Source organism: Lactuca sativa, chromosome 5 (assembly GCF_002870075.4).
Source record: "Lactuca sativa cultivar Salinas chromosome 5, Lsat_Salinas_v11, whole genome shotgun sequence".
Taxonomy (NCBI): domain Eukaryota; kingdom Viridiplantae; phylum Streptophyta; class Magnoliopsida; order Asterales; family Asteraceae; genus Lactuca; species Lactuca sativa.
The window spans coordinates 295,436,206-295,455,657 of NC_056627.2; the positions used below are offsets into that span (position 1 = coordinate 295,436,206).

The following is a 19,452-nucleotide window of genomic DNA, read 5'->3' on the forward strand; positions in this document are numbered from 1 at the left end:
TCTTAATGATTCTGGATGTTGCAGAATGAGAAAACGGTCCATTGATGATGGCTTCCCATATGAGGTAACCATTGTCCTCCGATCCAATCACGTAGTCTTCAAAATGATGCGCCCATACTTCATAGTCATGGGTGTATAAGATTGGAATCTTTGTCGTCGAACCGATGCTGTTGGAAATATTAATAGGGTTTGATTACGTTGCGTCCATTATGATCGCAAAGACCTGTTCAAAGATCAGACTTGTAATAAAGCAGATTAGGGCAAAACAATAAATATTAAGATACGTTAATTAAGATGACGACTCAATAAATATCGATGATTGCGGAAAACCCTAATGGAAATCTTTTTCACAGAAAAGATGTGTATCAATTACACAGCCTCCTGCTCTAATACCAATTGATGGGATTAAAATAACCTTTAATCCATGAAGATCGATTAGATCTTGAACAAGTATATGAATATAAAAAAGTAAGAATGAAATAAAAAGAACAAGACAAGATTGAATCAAACGAGTCGAATGATTAAAACAAAATCCTCAGAAGAGCTCGATTAAGAACTTCGACTATAGAGGATTGGTAGGTTACAAGAACGATTAAAGAAACCTTGAAATTACTATCGTTAAGCTCTCTATCGTTATTCTCTAAATCGTTAACCTAATATGCATGCAAGCATTAACATATATACAATACATAAAAGGCTCTCGGTTGGACAGGCCCAAACCAGAGTGTACATGGCTAAACTATCGAGCCCAAAAGACGCAACATCAAAACAATCTTCAGCCCAACAGAGGCATTACCTATATGGCACGAAGTGTAAACTTTTCACTGATCATCAGAGTCTACAATATCTCTTTAATCAGAAAGAGTTAAATATGAGGCAACGACGTTGGTTAGAGTTACTCAAGGACTACGACTGTGAGATACTTTACCATCCTGGTAAAGCTAATGTTGTTGCTGATGCTCTCAGTCGGAAAGTAAATCTTGAAAGGAAGAGGCCAAGAGCGCTGAGAATAGAAGTTGTCTCGACAATTGTGGAGAGTATAAAGAAAGCTCAAGAGGAAGCTTCTGAGAAGAATGACCAAAAGGAGGAACGTTTGGGCAAAACGTTGGTGTTTGGTACAAACGGTCATGGACTGAAGGTATTCCAAGATCGCATTTGGGTACCTAAGTCAGGAGGAATTAGGGATCTTCTGATGGAAGAAGCTCACAAAACCATGTACTCGATTCATCCTGGTAGCACTAAAATGTATAGGGACCTGAAACCCTACTACTGGTGGCCGACGATGAAGCTTGATGTTGCAAAGTATGTGGCCGAGTGTGTGACTTGTGCGAGAGTCAAGACACAACATCAAAAACCATATGGGAGTTTAGAGCCTTTACCTGTGCCTATGGGTAAGTGGGAAAACATTGCGATGGATTTTGTCACTAAACTACCCAGAACAAAGAATGGTCACAACATGATTGGGTGGTCGTTGATCGATTCACTAAGAGTGCGCATTTCATAGCAGCTAATGAGAAATGGTCTATGGAAAAGCTTGCGAATTCTTACGTGAAGGAAATTGTGAGGCTTCACGGTGTTCGTTAACGATTGTATCGGATCGTGATAGCCGTTTCACCTCAAGATTTTGGAAAAGTCTACAAGAGGAAATGGGTACCAAGTTATGTTTAAGTACAGCTTACCATCCGCAGACTGATGGTCAGAGTGAAAGAACAATACTGTAACATTCTCCTCTGGCACGTATCACAATATTGTCCGCTTTGGGCCACTCAGCATGAGGACTTCCCAGGGGGTCGCCCATCCTGGTACTACTCCCGCCCAAGCACGCTTAACTGCAGAGTTCTTATGGGATCTGCTGCCCTCACGACTTTAAAACACGTTGTGATAGGGAAGGTATTAGTTCTCCTTCCCAGCCGATGTGGAATCAGATCTAACCCACTTTCGCCCCCCATTATAGGGTTCGATGTCCCTGTCGAACACGTCGACCCATGCCCTAGCTCTGATACCATTTGTAACATCCCCCTCTGGCACGTATCACCATATTGTCCGCTTTGGGCCACTCAGCACGAGGACATCCCAGGGGGTCACCCATCCTGGTACTACTCCCGCCCGAGCACACTTAACTGCAGAGTTCTTACGGGATCTACTGCCCTCACGGCTTTAAAACGCGTTGTGATAGGGAAGGTATCCACACCCCATATAAGGAATGCTTAGTTCTCCTTCCCAGCCGATGTAAGATCAGATCTAACCCACTTTAATTGTAACGCCCGTATATCAGGGCTAGTCAATTTACAGATGATAAGCGTCAAAAATGACTTTTTGATAGAAGATTATTTAGAATGAATAATCTTAACTAAGTTGTAGTATATGTTACAAGGATTTCGTACATATAAAGAACGCCGAAATCCGAGTTATAACGAAGAAGTTATGACATGTCGAAGTTTCGCGACGGAACCGGCACGACACAGTGTGACGTAAAAAGTGATTTTATGTTAGAGCAATATTTAGCCTTAGCAATCTAAAGGAAAGTCATAGAGTTCGTTAAACCATGAGCGTGCATAAAAAGAACGCCCAAATCTGACTTCGTATGAGGAAGTTATGATTTTTCGAAGTTTCGACTTAGCGGTATGCAGCCCGAATACTCGATTTGAGACCGAGCGGTTTTTAGCCGAAACAATCTAAATGAGAATCGAAGATCTCATTAATTGTAGTAAAACGATAAAAAGATAGGTGAAAACGGACGTCGGATGAAGAAGTTATGATTTTATAACGGAGTTTTCCTGTCCCGGCCTACTAAAAATAAATAATCAAAATAAAATCAAAATTAGCCGACGGAGTCTAAACGAAAGTTGTAGAGCATAGTCTCACCTACGCGGGGATATAAAGAACGTCGAAAACAGAGTTCGTATGAGGAAGATATGAATTTTTGAAGTTTATTAAATATTTTCGATATTTAATTTAAATATAAATTTCGATATTATCCAGAGGGGGAGTCAGCGACCCAATCTTCATTACGCCCAGCGTAATTCGAGTTTCCAGCCCCCTATAAAAGGGTGTCGAGGGCAGCCGAGTTCTTTGCTCATTTCTTCCCTTTCTCTCGCGTTTTTGCATCGTTTTTCATGCAAGAATTATCCCGAAGCCCCGGTATCATTCCCGAGCCCCGAAGCAAGTCCTGAGGTCCTGAAGATCCCGAGAAGTGGGATTCCCGAGCCGAAGCTCTGCCCGCGAGAACCCGATTTTTGTGAAGATCTACCGAAGAATACTACTTTTACAAGTCGTAGTGCTGTCCGATCATCTTCTGATCAAGTGAGTGTGTGGTTACTTTCTTCTAATGCATAAATACGAAGTATTTTATTCGAAATACGTGTTATGTGTATATTTTGTTGTTATATGTGTGAATGTATATTCACTTTCCTCTACCGTATAGATATGAAGTATTTGCTATGAAGTACGTGCTAGGTGTTTATACAATGTTTATTTACTTGAGATAGATGTTGAATTAATGTTTTATACATGTTTTAAAAGATTTAAATTGTATACGTGTTTGAATCTACAAATATGTTGGGTAGAACATGGGTAGATGAAATAGTTGATGTGAGACGAAATAATAAGTATTTTTGAACTCAATGTGCTCATTAGGTATTTTTGAACTCTACGTGTTCATTTGGTGTTTGAACTCAATGTGTTCATTAGGTATTTTTGAACTCTATGTGTTCACTTGGTGTTTGAACTCAATGTGTTCATTAGGTATTTTTGAACTCTATGTGTTCACTTGGTGTTTGAACTCAATGTGTTCATTAGGTATTTCTGAACTCTATGTGTTCACTTGGTATTTTTGGACTCAATGTGTTCATTTAGTATTTTTGAACTAGATGTGTTCACTTGGTGTTGTTGATCTGAGTGTGTTCACTAAGTGTTTTAGAACTAAGTATTCACCAGATGTTTTGAATTAATTTTTTACTAGGAGTGTTAGAACTAGGTGTTTGTTAAGTATGTTGAACTAAGTGTTTACCAATCATAATTTGTGGACCTTGGCAGTGGTGGACTCTGTGTCAATTCCTTAGGTAAATCCTTAGGAATAAATGGATAAAGGATAGTTGATTCTTAGGGTAAATCCTTAAGAAATAAAGAAGATAATGGGAATGAGTATTTGGGTTGATTGTTTGATAATTCAATATAATAAATGTATTATTGTGGGTTGAAAACCCTACATGCTCACCAGGCTCCCAAGCCTGACCTACTCAGTTTTCTTTGCATTACAGGTAATGGCACAAGAGTATAAATGGGTGGACTTGACGAGAGATTTTGGATTATAGATCAGTAGTTATAAATAACTGTTGTAAGGTCTATTTTATATTGTTTATGCTTTTGGTCTGTATCAGAACATGACATCCCGAGGTTTTATTATTTAAGGAAAATACATTTTCTTTAATAGATGCTTTTTATAAATTCTTATCATATTTTATTTTGGGAACAAATTCGCAACTCTTTTAATCAAAACATTACTCTGATTTTATAAAACAAAGCATAAACAAATCGGTCTTTTCTGGCCGTGATTTTAGGGATGTCACAGTTGGTATCAGAGAATTAGTTTAAGCGAACTAGGAATTTGTAGGATTTCTAGACTTAAACTTAGGATGCTAAGTAATGATTGTGAGGAGTGTGTCCAAAATATGTTAGGTGGTACACCTAAATTGACACGAGCGCTAGTTTATTTTAGGAAAGTTGCCTAAAATGATTTTATGTGCTAAATGTTATATGTTGCCGTATATGATATTATTTGTTCGGATCTATGGTCTGTTGCCGGCCGGATCTGGAAACCTTATGTGTTTAGGATTCTAAGCGTATGTCTATGGTATTAGAACTAGCATGTAAATGTTTCGGAGTGATAAGGATGATTTAATTATCTATCATGGATGAGGATCTAATTTCACCTTATTCGGTGTGTAGATCAAAAATGTTAAGAACCAGGAGTGGCGTTGGAAACGCAGATGAAAACAGGAATCAACCACCAGTGATTGAGCAAATACCTGTTGTAGCAACAACACCATAACCAATAACGATAGCTGGGGTGCAAGCCATGATTCGGGCTATGTTAGCCGAACAAAGGGATGAGATGCGACAGAGGTTACATGAAAATAGGGACGAACCTATCATACCTATTGAGGAACCCGATCTGATTCCCGAACAATCAGAGGAAGGAAACAATAGTCGCGCTGTGAGTCAAGTTAGGACTCAAGGAGAACGAAGGAACGACCCAGAAAGGGGAAACAACAAGGATGGGCGAATGTACAAGAATTTCTTGGGCGCCAAGCCGCCAAGTCTTTCTGGGAGCCCAAAGCCTGTTGAGATTATGGATTGGATCTCTGAAATGGAGATGGTATTTGAAAGTTGTGACAATAGCAACAAACAGAAGACTGTCTTTGCAGTTAGACAACTGAAGACTGGAGTCTTGAACTGGTGGATGTTGTTGGCAGATACAATGCCAAGAGGAGAAGCCATGCGAATGTCTTGGGAAGCATTCGTGGAGCAAATGAAAATGCAATACTACTCAGAGATAGATCTGATAGACCTAAACAACGAATTTCAGAACCTGAAGAAAGGAAAGATGAGTGTGGATGAGTATGCCACTGCGTTCACCGAGAGGATGAAGCTATTCCCCTACTTGGTGCCTACTGAACTCTCCAAGATCGATAGGTTTGCTAACGGATTGCCCACAAACTTTGGCCCAACAGCCAAATGGAAACTACCTTGAAAACGGCCGTTAGAGCAGCTAGGAATGTTGAAACCTAGATAAAAGAGAAGGGTCTGGAGAGAGCTGAAGTTTGTGAGAAAAGGAATCATGAAGGTTCTTCAAGGTCCGACGAGAAGAGAAAATTCTCAAAGTCTGGTTCGAAAAAGTTCGAAGGAGGAGGGGATGAAGCGATATGGTGTGATAAGTGCAAGAAGAAACACTTAGGAAAATGTGGCGAGGAGGTTACATGTTTCAAGTGTGGAAAGACTGGGCACTACGCCAATGAATGTGCATCTAGTAAGAGAGTGTGTTATGAGTGTAACGAAAAAGGGCATATTTCGATCAATTGCCCGAAGAAGAAAGAACCATCAAAGCCAAGGGCATTCCACATGATCCTCGAAGAAGCGAATCAAGGATGAGGATTTTATATCCAATAATCAGTTATGAAGTAGCAGTGCGAATAGTAACTTGTGGTGTAGCCTGTTAGAGGCATAGTATAGGGTTAACTTGAACCTTTGTGTAATCGTTTCAAGAATTAATATAAACCCTAGTTTTGATATCTATGTGATATGTATGGTTTTGATATCTATGTGATATGTATGGTTTTGATATCTAGGTAGTATTTATAGTTTTAATATCCGATGTATTGGATGATTGTGTGATTTTGTGTAGTGACTTGGTTGACTGAGAGACAATACTTGGGACGAGTATGAGTAGGTGTGAATAGTAGTAGAGATCTATACAACTGGAAGCACAGGACTCATGCTTGGATTAGGGAAAGTCATAAGGTTACCAAGAAGCTAATAATTGATTCCATTTTATTCAAGTATGTCATTACCATTGTTTCGGTAATGACTAGTAAGATGGTTGTTATTCCGACCCTAGTGGTCATATCAATTGAGTCCGAATACGATGAGAGGTCATCGGGACACGACCCATCGGTCTATTACAATAGATAAAGGAATGTATTTATCCCAGGAAGAAGAAGGAGTCCGCAATAAGGATTTATTTTGTAACTTGAAGGTTACGATTGAAAGTACAACATAGTACGAAAAGTAGATGCAAGATTTTGGGCATCGTCTGTAGTCAAGAAAGCCATAAAGTTAAACACTCTTTCAAGGAAATGTAGAAGCTACGGTTATTACCTAGGATGAAGAAACAACGTGTGGAATCATTATGCAATCCCTATTCCGTTGATGATTCCGGGACGTAATCATCCTAACGGGGAGATAATTGTAACGCCCGTAGATCAGGGCTAGTTGATATGTGCATAATTAGTTAATTATTTAACATATATTCTTAGTTATTTTTGGTTAATTATGAGAATAATTTGGACAAAAGGTACTTAAAATGCTTTGAATTGTGTTTTCAGCCCAAAAGATATGCTTGGATGTAAAAAGGAGAAAAGGAAAGCAAGAGAAGATTAAAGGGTGCCAAGAATGACCTACTCGGCGAGTACCTCGGCCCTACTCGGCGAGTACACGATGAGATACTAGAAGATATGTACGACTGCTAACCTGAAGACGGATAAGTATTGACCTACTCGGCGAGTTGATTCTGCTACTCGCCGAGTAGCCTCTGTTTTGAGATATCTTTATAAGACGAATCCTGATCACTTGGGATAAAACTCCTGGCGATTTTTGAAGGATTGGCTGCGACTAAAAGGTTCAGAAGGCGCTAAGGAACCCTAGGCTTCAAGAGTTGGAAGAATTCAAGCAATTAGGTTAATTCTACCACTTAGACTTAGGAATAAAACATGTTTGCTTTCATAAACTTTGTTTTTATGCTTGTTTCTACTGCAACTATGAGCTAAACTCGTTTTTGTTTCTGTTTGGGGAATACCAAAGAACTCCTATGGTTTAATTATTGATTTTTGCTTAATTGTCTATTGGTGATTTATTAAATTAAGTTTGTTAAAGAACCTTATGTATTAATCACTACTATTTTCTGTTAATTGGAAGGCAATTAGGTTGCATGAACATCACTTAATTGTTAACCTCATATGTCTATGTGAATGCTAAAATATATGCTTAGAAGTAATGATTATGAAACTAAGATTAATAAGAAAATAGGAAGATTAATGTGTGAGCTTGTTTGAGAAACCATCAACAAGAGGTTAATTGAATTAATAACTTAATTGACTATTACAAATCTTATTTAATCCAAATAATTAATCTAGGGAATTAATTAGTTTAAACACTTGATCAACGCTTAAATTAGTTAATTGTCTAAGGGTTAGGAGTAATGAACATGAACCTAACTACTATCATTGGTAACCAATAGCAATTAATCTACCTTAACTTAAATAACCATAGGAGTGAATTGGTTGAACCTAAATAGAAACATCTTTATCAAATTTGGTGAATAGTTGTTGCTTTAGTTAATTAGTTAAATTTAATTTGTTAAGTTTCTAGTCTTGCAAAACTAGAGAAAAACCATTTACTTTTATTATTTATTTTAGTTAAAATTAGCTATTAGTTTAATTTCCGTTCCCTGAGTTCGATACCTTACTTATCAACCTATACCACTTAAAGACAGGTTCACTGCCTTTGTGTGCTCAAATTATTAATAAAAAGTAGGGATAAAACTAGTTGAATTTACACACTTCAAGTTTTTGGCGCCGTTGCCGGGGAACGGTTCTAAATAATTAAGCTAATTTCTAATTTTTTTTTCGATCCTTTGTGTGAGTTTACTTGCATAAAGTTCATTTATTGCAATTTAGTATCCAGTAATTAGGTTTTAGTATCTGTTTTAGTTAAGTTAAAACTTAAATTTTTTTGAAATATCACTGATACTCGCCGAGTGCACTCGCACCTACTCGGCGAGTAGCAGTTTATCCAGCAATTTTTTTTTCTTTTCTTTTACAATCTTTTTGTTCTTTTTACGTTTTTTTTTATTTGATTAATTTCAGGACTCTCATGACCAGAGGAGCAAACACACCACTGGTACCTCCGTTTGAAGATCCCGAATCCGAATTGAAAAGAAACAAAGGGAAGGACGTGGAGAGTTCAAGCACACCAAAGAAATCACCATTGTCCAACTTGAAGACTGTTTTTGGGAAAAAGAAGAGCAGTAAATCAGGAGCTTCTAGCGCTTCCTTGACAATTCCAAGAAGATATTGGATACGAGACCGAGGAAGAAGAGGAGGCAACGTACGAACAAGAAACCGGATCGGAGGAAGAGTTAGCATTCACTATGGCTAACATTGATGAAATTCCCATGGGAGAATGGAAGAAGAGGATGCGCGACGACCATGGCCCGGGACTTGTGCAACCCGCAATTCCCGCAACTGCTACCTTCGAACTAAAAGGTCATATCCTAGCTGCGCTTAAGGAAATACCTTTCTATGGGAAAGATCATGAAGATGCCTACAAACATTTGGATGAAGTAAATGATGTTGCTGACTATTTCAACATTCCAAATGTAACACGCGAAACTCAACTACTTCGGATGCTTCCGGTAACCTTCAAGGGTGTTGCTAAAGACTGGCTCAAATCACTTCCTCCCGGGTCAGTCACTACTTGGGCCAAAATGAAGGAAGAATTTATAGATCACTTTTGCCCACCATCCAAAATAGCCAAACTCAAGAAGGCCATTGCAAACTTTGAACAACAAGCTGGAGAATCTTTATATGAAGCATGGGAGAGGTACAAAAGTTTACTACGAAATTGCCCACACCATGATCTAAACAGCCAGCAAGAAGTTTCCATCTTTTATGATGGAGTTAATGTCACAACCCGGCAGTTGCTAGACTCACAAGGCCCACTTACAAAGAAGCCACCCCCGGTGATTAAAGAATTAATTGAAGAATTCTCTAAACACTCTAGAGAATACCACAACCCTAGGAATGATGTCACGAGGGGAGCCGCGTACGCTGCTACTGAAGATTTATCCGCGGTCATGGCCATGTTAAAAACCATGGATAGGAGAATGGACAAAATGGATCAAACTATCCATGCCATACGGGTGGGTTGTGAAAACTGCAATGGACCTCACCTCACTAGGGATTGTGATTTAGATGAGCACGGCAACAAAAAGGCACAAGTATGTTATTCGAGCGGTGACCGGTATGATGAAGACTGGCGAAAACAAAAAAAGGAGTGGCTGCCTTACGAAGAGTACAAGAAGGCCAAGGAGGAGAAGTATAGACAAAAAGGAAGAGGCTTTTACCAAAAGGAGGAGCCGGTGCAAGAAAAGAAGCCAAGCTTGGAAGATATGCTAACTAAATTTGTGGCTGCTTCCGAGAAAAGACACAGTGACCACAATGCTGCTATCCAAGAAACAAGAACAATGCTCAGGAACCAGCAAGCATCCATCCATAATATAGAAACTCAGCTTGGGCAACTCGCTCAACAACTAAACCAAAGGTCACCGGGAGAGCTTCCTAGCAAAACCGAGAACAACCCACGAGGCGCGCAAGTGAACATTATTACCACAAGAAGTGGGAAGGTTATTACTCCCCTGGCCCCCATTCGCACTGAAGAGAATAAGGACTCACAGAAGGAAGAAACGGAAGCACAAGCTGAGAACCAACATTCACAATCTGAGAGATCTACTCGCCGAGTAGGACCGATGTACTCGGCGAGTACATCTGAAAAACCGCATGATCAGCCACCCGTCAAACCTTACCAGCCTCCAATGCCGTACCCAGCCCGAGCCAAGAAGGAGAAGCAGGAAGAGGAGTATCAGAAATTCCTTGATCATATTAAAACTCTTCAAATAAACATTCCTTTCATCGAAGCCGTCATGCAAATGCCCAAGTACGCAAAGTTCCTTAAGGAACTCCTCACTAATAGAAGAAAGATGGAAGAGGTGCAGAAAGTAGTATTGAATGAGAATTGCTCCGCAGCCATGCTAAACAAACTACCAAAGAAGAAGGGTGATCCGGGAAGCTTAACTTTACCTTGCCAATTTGGCAACTTGGCAGCAATTCATGCTTTAGCTGATTCGGGAGCGAGTGTAAACCTTATGCCATACTCGTTCTTCAAAAAGCTGGACCTTCCAGAGCCAAAGCCAATTCGGATGGCAATTCATTTAGCAAACAAGACGGTTACTTTCCCAAGAGGCATATGTGAAGATCTATTAGTGAAAGTAGACAAGTTTGTCTTCCCGGCTGACTTCATCATTCTTGACATGGAGGCGGATCCGCAAGTACCAATCATCCTTGGAAGACCCTTCCTCAACACCGCTAGCGCCATCGTAGACATGAGAGACTCAAAGCTCACATTGCGAGTTGGGGGTGACTCAGTAACATTCGGGGTAGACCAAGCCATGAAGTACTCAAGGAGTAGTGACGACACGGCGTTCTCAATCGACATGCTTGACGAGTTATTGGAAGGAGACATACCTGAAGATTCCAGCAAGGTTGCAGCTTTTGAAGAAGTATTTGATCCAGAGAAAGATTTACTAGAGATTGAAAGACTGTTGGAGGAAGCAGAGTATAAAAAACTCAAAAACCAAGCTGAAAGCCCTACTCGCCGAGTAGACCCGATCTACTCGCCGAGTACACCTGAAGAAAAGTCAGCAGTCGCAAATGCCGCCATGAACTCGCCGAGTACCATACCTGCACTCGGCGAGTACGCCACTATGAACACTAAATTGGAGCTCAAAACACTGCCTAACCATCTGGAATACGCCTTTCTGGAAGAAGGAAATCAGAAGCCAGTAATTATAGCCTCAGATCTCTCCAAGACAGAAAAGGAAGAGCTTGTACGGGTACTGAAGAAAAGGAAGAAAGCCATCGCGTGGAGCATCTCCGACATAAAGGGAATAAGTCCATCCTACTGCTCTCACAAAATAAACTTAGAAGAAGGAGCCAGACCGGTGGTGCAACATCAAAGAAGATTAAACCCGAACATGCAAGAAGTCGTCAAGAAGGAGGTGGTAAAGCTTTTGGATGCAGGAATCATCTACTCCATCTCCGATAGCCCATGGGTGAGTCCGGTCCAGGTGGTGCCCAAGAAAGGAGGAATGACGGTCATTACCAACGAGAAGAATGAGTTAATTCCAACGCGAACGGTAACCGGTTGGCGAGTGTGTATCGATTATCGCAAGCTAAACGATGCCACTCGCAAAGACCATTTCCCCCTTCCTTTCATAGACCAAATGTTAGAGAGACTTTCGGGCCATAGCTATTATTGCTTCTTAGACGGGTTTTCCGGGTATTTCCAAATACCCATAGACCCAATGGACCAAGAAAAGACCACCTTTACGTGCCCCAGTGGGACCTTCGCCTATAGACGCATGCCATTTGGCTTATGCAATGCACCTGCGACATTTCAAAGGTGCATGACCGCCATATTCCATGATATGGTGGAGAAATTCATGGAGGTCTTTATGGATGATTTCTCCGTATTTGGATCTTCTTTTAATGACTGCCTTACAAATCTTGACTCGATGCTTGCTAGATGTGAGAAAACCGACTTGGTCCTAAATTGGGAAAAGTGTCATTTCATGGTCAAGGAGGGTATAGTATTGGGACATAAAGTCTCTAAAAAGGGGATTGAGGTGGATCGGGCAAAGATAGACACCATCGCTAAATTACCCCCACCAACTAATGTGAAGGGCATTAGAAGCTTTTTGGGACACGCAGGCTTTTACCGGCGTTTTATTAAAGATTTTTCTAAAATTACGAAACCTCTAACACAATTATTGTTAAAAGATGCACCCTTTAATTTCACTAAAGAGTGTTTAGAGGCATTTGACTTTTTAAAAGAAAAATTAACTAATGCCCCAATCATTATAGCACCAAATTGGAACTTACCCTTCGAGATCATGTGTGATGCGAGTGACTATGCACTAGGAGCCGTCCTTGGACAAAGGGTTGACAAGCATTTTCAACCCATTTATTATGCAAGCAAGACCTTGAATCCTGCCCAAGAGAATTATACCACTACTGAAAAAGAACTGTTAGCCGTAGTTTATGCTTTCGATAAATTTCGCCCTTATTTGGTTTTATCTAAAACCACTGTTTTTACTGACCACTCGGCTATCAAGTATTTGTTTTCCAAACAGGATGCCAAGCCAAGACTAATACGATGGGTGCTGCTTCTTCAAGAATTCGATATAGAGATACGAGATAAGAAAGGAATGGAGAACGTAGCGGCCGATCATTTATCTAGGCTCGAGAACCCGGCATTGCAAGAAGATAAGGATGGAGACGACTTTCCGGATGAATACATTATGGTGTCCGTGGGAGAAGAGCCATGGTTCGCGGATATAGCTAACTATTTAGCTACCAAGTACGTCCCGAAGGATTATAGTAGTCAGCAAAAGAAGAAATTCTTTTCGGAGATCAAATATTACTTTTGGGATGATCCATACCTCTTCCGAAGTTGCGCGGACGGGATTATAAGAAGATGTGTGTTCGGAAAGGAGAGTCGAAAAATACTAGAGCAATGCCATAGCGGACCCACAGGAGGACATCATGGCGCACACTATACCGCGAAGAAGATCTTTGACATTGGGTTTTATTGGCCAACAATCTTCAAAGATGCAGCCCAATATGTCAAAGAATGTGATGCTTGCCAAAGGGTGGGAAACATTTCCTCCCGTAATGAAATGCCACAACATAGCATTCAAGTGTGCGAGGTGTTCGACGTGTGGGGCATAGACTTCATGGGGCCATTCCCCACATCCAAAGGAAACAAGTACATTCTCGTGGCGGTGGATTATGTGTCAAAATGGGCGGAGGCGCAGGCTTTACCTACAAACGACGGACGGGTAGTGATACGCTTCTTGAAAAGACTATTCTCCCGGTTTGGTGTTCCAAAGGCCTTAATTAGTGACCGTGGTACACACTTTGCCAATGATCAATTGGACAAGGTGCTCAAGAAATATGGGGTGACCCATAAGTTCTCCACATCATACCACCCGCAAACGAGTGGGCAAACGGAAGTTACCAATCGAGCTTTGAAGCGTATCTTGGAGAAGTCGGTGGGAAGTAATCGCAAGGAATGGTCGGATAAATTGGATGACGCGCTATGGGCGTTCCGTACCGCTTTCAAAACACCTATTGGTACTACACCATATAGGTTAGTTTATGGAAAGCAATGCCATTTACCGGTTGAAATCGAGCACAAGGCATATTGGGCGCTAAAAAGATGTAACTTTGACATGGAAGAAACGAAGACAAACCGCTTAATGCAAATGAATGCCCTTGAAGAACTACGAAATGAAGCCTATTCTAGCTCATGGCTTTATAAAGAAAAGACCAAGAGATGGCATGACCTAAGAATCAAAAGCAAGGACATCCATGAAGGCCAAAAAGTACTACTCTTCAATTCCCGCCTAAAACTCTTCTCGGGAAAACTTAAATCCAGGTGGGATGGTCCATTTGTGGTCAAGACGGTGTTTCCTCATGGGGCTATTGAATTGATCTCAAGAGATGGCACGCCATTTAAAGTCAATGGCCATCGAGTGAAGAAATATGAAGAAGGAGTCCCCCGCAATGAAGGGATGGAGGAGCTCCTGCTGTGCGGAATTGCAAAAACATAGAAGGGGCGGAGTCCAGCTAATGACTCCATCAAAAGAAGCGCTTCTCGGGAGGCAACCCGAGTTTCACGTTTGCATTTTCTTTCACTTTCTTTATTTTTCGTATTATTTTTTTTTTCATTTCTCTTCATTCATTCTACTTCTCTAAGTGTTTGAGGACAAGCTCTACTAAAAGTGTGGGGTGGAAAGGCTAAAATAAAGGAAATCACATAGTAAAATTGGCAAAAACGTAAATTTTTTTCAATCTGAGACATATACTCGGCGAGTATATCGGTTACACTCGGTGAGTAGATGCTCGTATACAGCTAAAACTTCACAACACGCGTCCTTACTCGGCGAGTATACGGTTTAAACCCAGTAAAATAAAATCTGTAAAAAACTGCTTTTGTTCAACACTTCACCCCCATACTCGCCGAGCAGTTTCTCTCAGCCACCTCCCAAGAAGTCCCTCAAGATCTAGTCAATTTTCTTCCAATTTCTCTTAATTCAAGCACCAAGGTAACATTTTTACTCTTTAATTTCATGAAAGGTCCAGTCTTTGTCACCTATTTCCCCACATTTGGTATATTTTCGGATTTGGGGAGTTTTTCACAATTTCTAGGGCCTTGATTTACTCAGGAATTAGGGGATATTTGGTGTAATTTCTTCAACATATGTGGTTAGAAACACAATTACGACAAACCCCTATGGATAAATTGGACTAATTCGCAGACTACACAGCTTCGATTTCGAATCTGTCCGAGTGTTCATACTACTCGGCGAGTATGCTTGCGTACTCGGCGAGTAGGTCTCGCAAAGATGAAAAATTTTCTGTTTTATTTATGGAGTGTTGTTTGTTGTTGTGTTTTTGTTATGTTTTTACAGGGAGCATGGCAAGGAGAGGACAATCATCAAGAGGAGGAGGCCATGGTGATATGCCATGGTTAGCCTTTCAACAAATTACCTCTAAATCCTCCAAAACTCGAGCCCTAAACAGGTTGGAAGCGCTGCGACAGAAAGAAATTCACTTGCCCACTGCAGTGGATTGGGGATGGATGGGTAATGTCGGCTTGGAAGAGGAACTTACTCCATATTTGGTAAAAGATTGTAACTTGGGTTATGCTAACATCACTTGTGATGGTTGGCTGCAATTATTTAAAATACAAGAGCCAGTATATGCGGAGTTGTGCTGGGAATTCTTTGCTACTATTTCATTCCGAGGTGGGAGTGAGTATTACAATCCGAACACGATCTCGTTTTCTTTGGGAGGAGAGATGCGACAATGCAGCATGGTTGAGTTCTCTTGGCGGTTGGGCATCTACGATCAAGATATGGCGATGACGGACTACTTTGAAGCCTTCTTGGAAAATACCTACAAAGAACTTCCCGAGGGGGTGGTGGCATCAACATGGTGGAGTACAATTGCTAACCGGGTCTATATACCTTCCACTGCTCAAGAAGGGCATATTCGTTCTCCAATCCATCGACTCATTCACCGATTCATTGCAAGCACAATCAACATGCGAAAGGATGGGGATAAAGTTCCCACCCTTGATATCTTTTATATGTGGAGTATCATCACCCCCGATGTTTTCTGCGATCTCCCATATTGCATTGCTAAATTTCTTGCGGAGGGAGCAGTTAAGGAAAAAATCAACTCGAAGATCAATGGGGGTATGTGCATCACGAGGCTCGCGCGATCATTTGGGATTTTGGAATTACCGCAAGCCCAAATGCTAACGGTTATCCACCCTCCTCCGTTCAATACGGCACTCTATAGGAGGGCTCGGATAGTGGAGAAATTTGGTGATTCCTTTACTATTCCAAATGAAGATGAGCCGGCGGTCCCCGAGGAGCCGGGAAGGCGGGTTAGGCCGAGAAACGAGCGGGTACGAGAAGACCCACCGGTGATTCCGGTGGAGGATAACGAGGGATGGAATCAAGTGGAGTATCGACGATACTTGGATGATATAGGGCGAGGGGTTAATTACACCAATCAATCCTTCGACTATCTTTTCCAACACATGCATATTGCCCCGCGACCGGGACCCGGCTATGCTTACATCATGAATTGGGACGAAAGGATGCAAAGAAGGGGTGGAGAAGGAGGTAGTGGAGCTGGAGGAGCCGGGATGAACGAGGAAGAATGAAGATTTTATTTTGTTTGATTATGATGTTTGTTTTAAGGACAATTGTGGACATGTAACCTTGGTTAAGTGGTTTGAATTTTAGTGTTACTTTTAGTTTTCTTTTCAGGTGTTGAAGCTAGGATGCATGCTATTTAGGAATGGTCAAGCAAGGAATGAGGGCCTTTAGGAGTGCTTATAGAGTTTTGTTCCTAGGATCGAGTCCGTACGAATCAAGAGTTTATTAAAGTGTTGCTGTTTAGAAAGTTGCTTGGAGAGTGCATTTATATTTGCACGACAACACTAGAGTAAAGAAAGCCAGCAATTAGACAATTTCTGGAATTATATGCTCTACTCGCCGAGTGCACTAATACTACTCGGCGAGTACATCTGCTTCTGTGCGATCTGCTTGTCCGATACATCCTACTCGCCGAGTTTACTCGCATACTCGCCGAGTAGCCTGCTGCAGGAGGAATTTTTCTTTGTTCTGGTTATTGTTCATGTGCCATTCATACATTCTTTGTGCACTACTACTGCGACTTGTGCAACAACCAATTTTCCTTGGAGTTTTCGAGCTATCAACCACACGAGACATATGACACCCATGCCATGGATGAGCTGTTCCCATGGTTAAAGTCACTAGAAGATGGAGTTGAAGACGAGAGTGTCAACCTAGCGACTGCTACCCCAGGGGAGTTTGTTCCAACTTTCTCTCTAATTGCATTTTTTGTTATAATATGCAATGAGGGCATTGCATAAAATAAGTGTGGGGTAGGGGGTTAGTCACATCTTAGAACACTTAGAATCTTAATTTAGGCTAATTTTTAATGCTTAGGGCTTAAATTAGAAAATTTTGGTAAAAATTAGAATTCCATATTAAAGTTGTGTTAATAATTGCATGAGAACCCAAATGTTTAGTTGAGCCTATACACGTTCTAGTGCATTTGTGGCTTCCTTATTCCAGTGAAATCATGAGACAAAAACACGACCCTGCTCAGCCTGAGGGATGCAATATGTTTTGCAGCCTAAACCTGAAATGTATCCAGGAAGATTTTTATCATTAGCCAATAAAGGTTGAGATTGAGCGCCCCTGCTTAAGCATGTAGGGATTTGAGTGAAAAAAAGTGAGGAATACATGTAAAAAAAAAAAGAGAGAATTACAAGAAAAAGTTTGAAGAATTTTTGGAGCATCAAAGTCAAATGTCAAATATGAAGATCGGAAATTCGAAGAAATTCAAAAAGTTGAAGATACCAAAAATCAAGCAACAAAGTTGGTGAATTTGAAGATATCAAAGATCAAATGTCAAAGAAGTGAAGAATTCCAAAGAGCTCCAATGTGGTATCATTAATTGTAATTATCTAGATTATGTATGCTTGGGTTGCTCAATTAAAAATACCTTGAGGGTAAAGAGGTTTTCTGAGGATGGATTCGGAGGGTTGCATAAAATGAGCATAGTTCGGGGTGAGTGGGCGAATGTTTATGAGGATTGTGAGTATTTGGAGTATGGGGGGTTTTTTAGGAATTAGACACAAATGCATGCGTTGCGGTCTTGGCATAATGGCTGGGAATGATTGGAATTATTAATGTGATTTTAATGTGTTTAAAACATAGTTTTGCTTGGGGGCAAGCAAAAGTCAAGTGTGGGGTATTTTGATATGTGCATAATTAGTTAATTATTTAACATATATTCTTAGTTATTTTTGGTTAATTATGAGAATAATTTGGACAAAAGGTACTTAAAATGCTTTGAATTGTGTTTTCAGCCCAAAAGATATGCTTGGATGTAAAAAGGAGAAAAGGAAAGCAAGAGAAGATTAAAGGGTGCCAAGAATGACCTACTCGGCGAGTACCTCGGCCCTACTCGGCGAGTACACGATGAGATACTAGAAGATATGTACGACTGCTAACCTGAAGACGGATAAGTATTGACCTACTCGGCGAGTTGATTCTGCTACTCGCCGAGTAGCCTCTGTTTTGAGATATCTTTATAAGACGAATCCTGATCACTTGGGATAAAACTCCTGGCGATTTTTGAAGGATTGGCTGCGACTAAAAGGTTCAGAAGGCGCTAAGGAACCCTAGGCTTCAAGAGTTGGAAGAATTCAAGCAATTAGGTTAATTCTACCACTTAGACTTAGGAATAAAACATGTTTGCTTTCATAAACTTTGTTTTTATGCTTGTTTCTACTGCAACTATGAGCTAAACTCGTTTTTGTTTCTGTTTGGGGAATACCAAAGAACTCCTATGGTTTAATTATTGATTTTTGCTTAATTGTCTATTGGTGATTTATTAAATTAAGTTTGTTAAAGAACCTTATGTATTAATCACTACTATTTTCTGTTAATTGGAAGGCAATTAGGTTGCATGAACATCACTTAATTGTTAACCTCATATGTCTATGTGAATGCTAAAATATATGCTTAGAAGTAATGATTATGAAACTAAGATTAATAAGAAAATAGGAAGATTAATGTGTGAGCTTGTTTGAGAAACCATCAACAAGAGGTTAATTGAATTAATAACTTAATTGACTATTACAAATCTTATTTAATCCAAATAATTAATCTAGGGAATTAATTAGTTTAAACACTTGATCAACGCTTAAATTAGTTAATTGTCTAAGGGTTAGGAGTAATGAACATGAACCTAACTACTATCATTGGTAACCAATAGCAATTAATCTACCTTAACTTAAATAACCATAGGAGTGAATTGGTTGAACCTAAATAGAAACATCTTTATCAAATTTGGTGAATAGTTGTTGCTTTAGTTAATTAGTTAAATTTAATTTGTTAAGTTTCTAGTCTTGCAAAACTAGAGAAAAACCATTTACTTTTATTATTTATTTTAGTTAAAATTAGCTATTAGTTTAATTTCCGTTCCCTGAGTTCGATACCTTACTTATCAACCTATACCACTTAAAGACAGGTTCACTGCCTTTGTGTGCTCAAATTATTAATAAAAAGTAGGGATAAAACTAGTTGAATTTACACACTTCACTAGTCAATTTAGAGACGATAAGTGTCAAAAATGACTTTTTGATAGAAGATTATTTAGAATGAATAATCTTAACTAAGTTGTAGTATATGTTACAAGGATTCCGTACATATAAAGAACGTCG

At 40.1% G+C, this 19,452-nt stretch overlaps 1 non-coding gene across 1 annotated transcript; it reads right to left on the reverse strand.

Annotated features, from left to right (window-relative positions):
* Window positions 1-9,310: 9,310 nt before the first annotated feature.
* LOC128126480 (small nucleolar RNA R71) lies at window positions 9,311-9,417 on the reverse strand. The gene has a single exon (XR_008224476.1). It is a non-coding gene; the product is annotated as a small nucleolar RNA R71 (small nucleolar RNA).
* Between the last annotated feature and the right edge of the window lie 10,035 nt (window positions 9,418-19,452).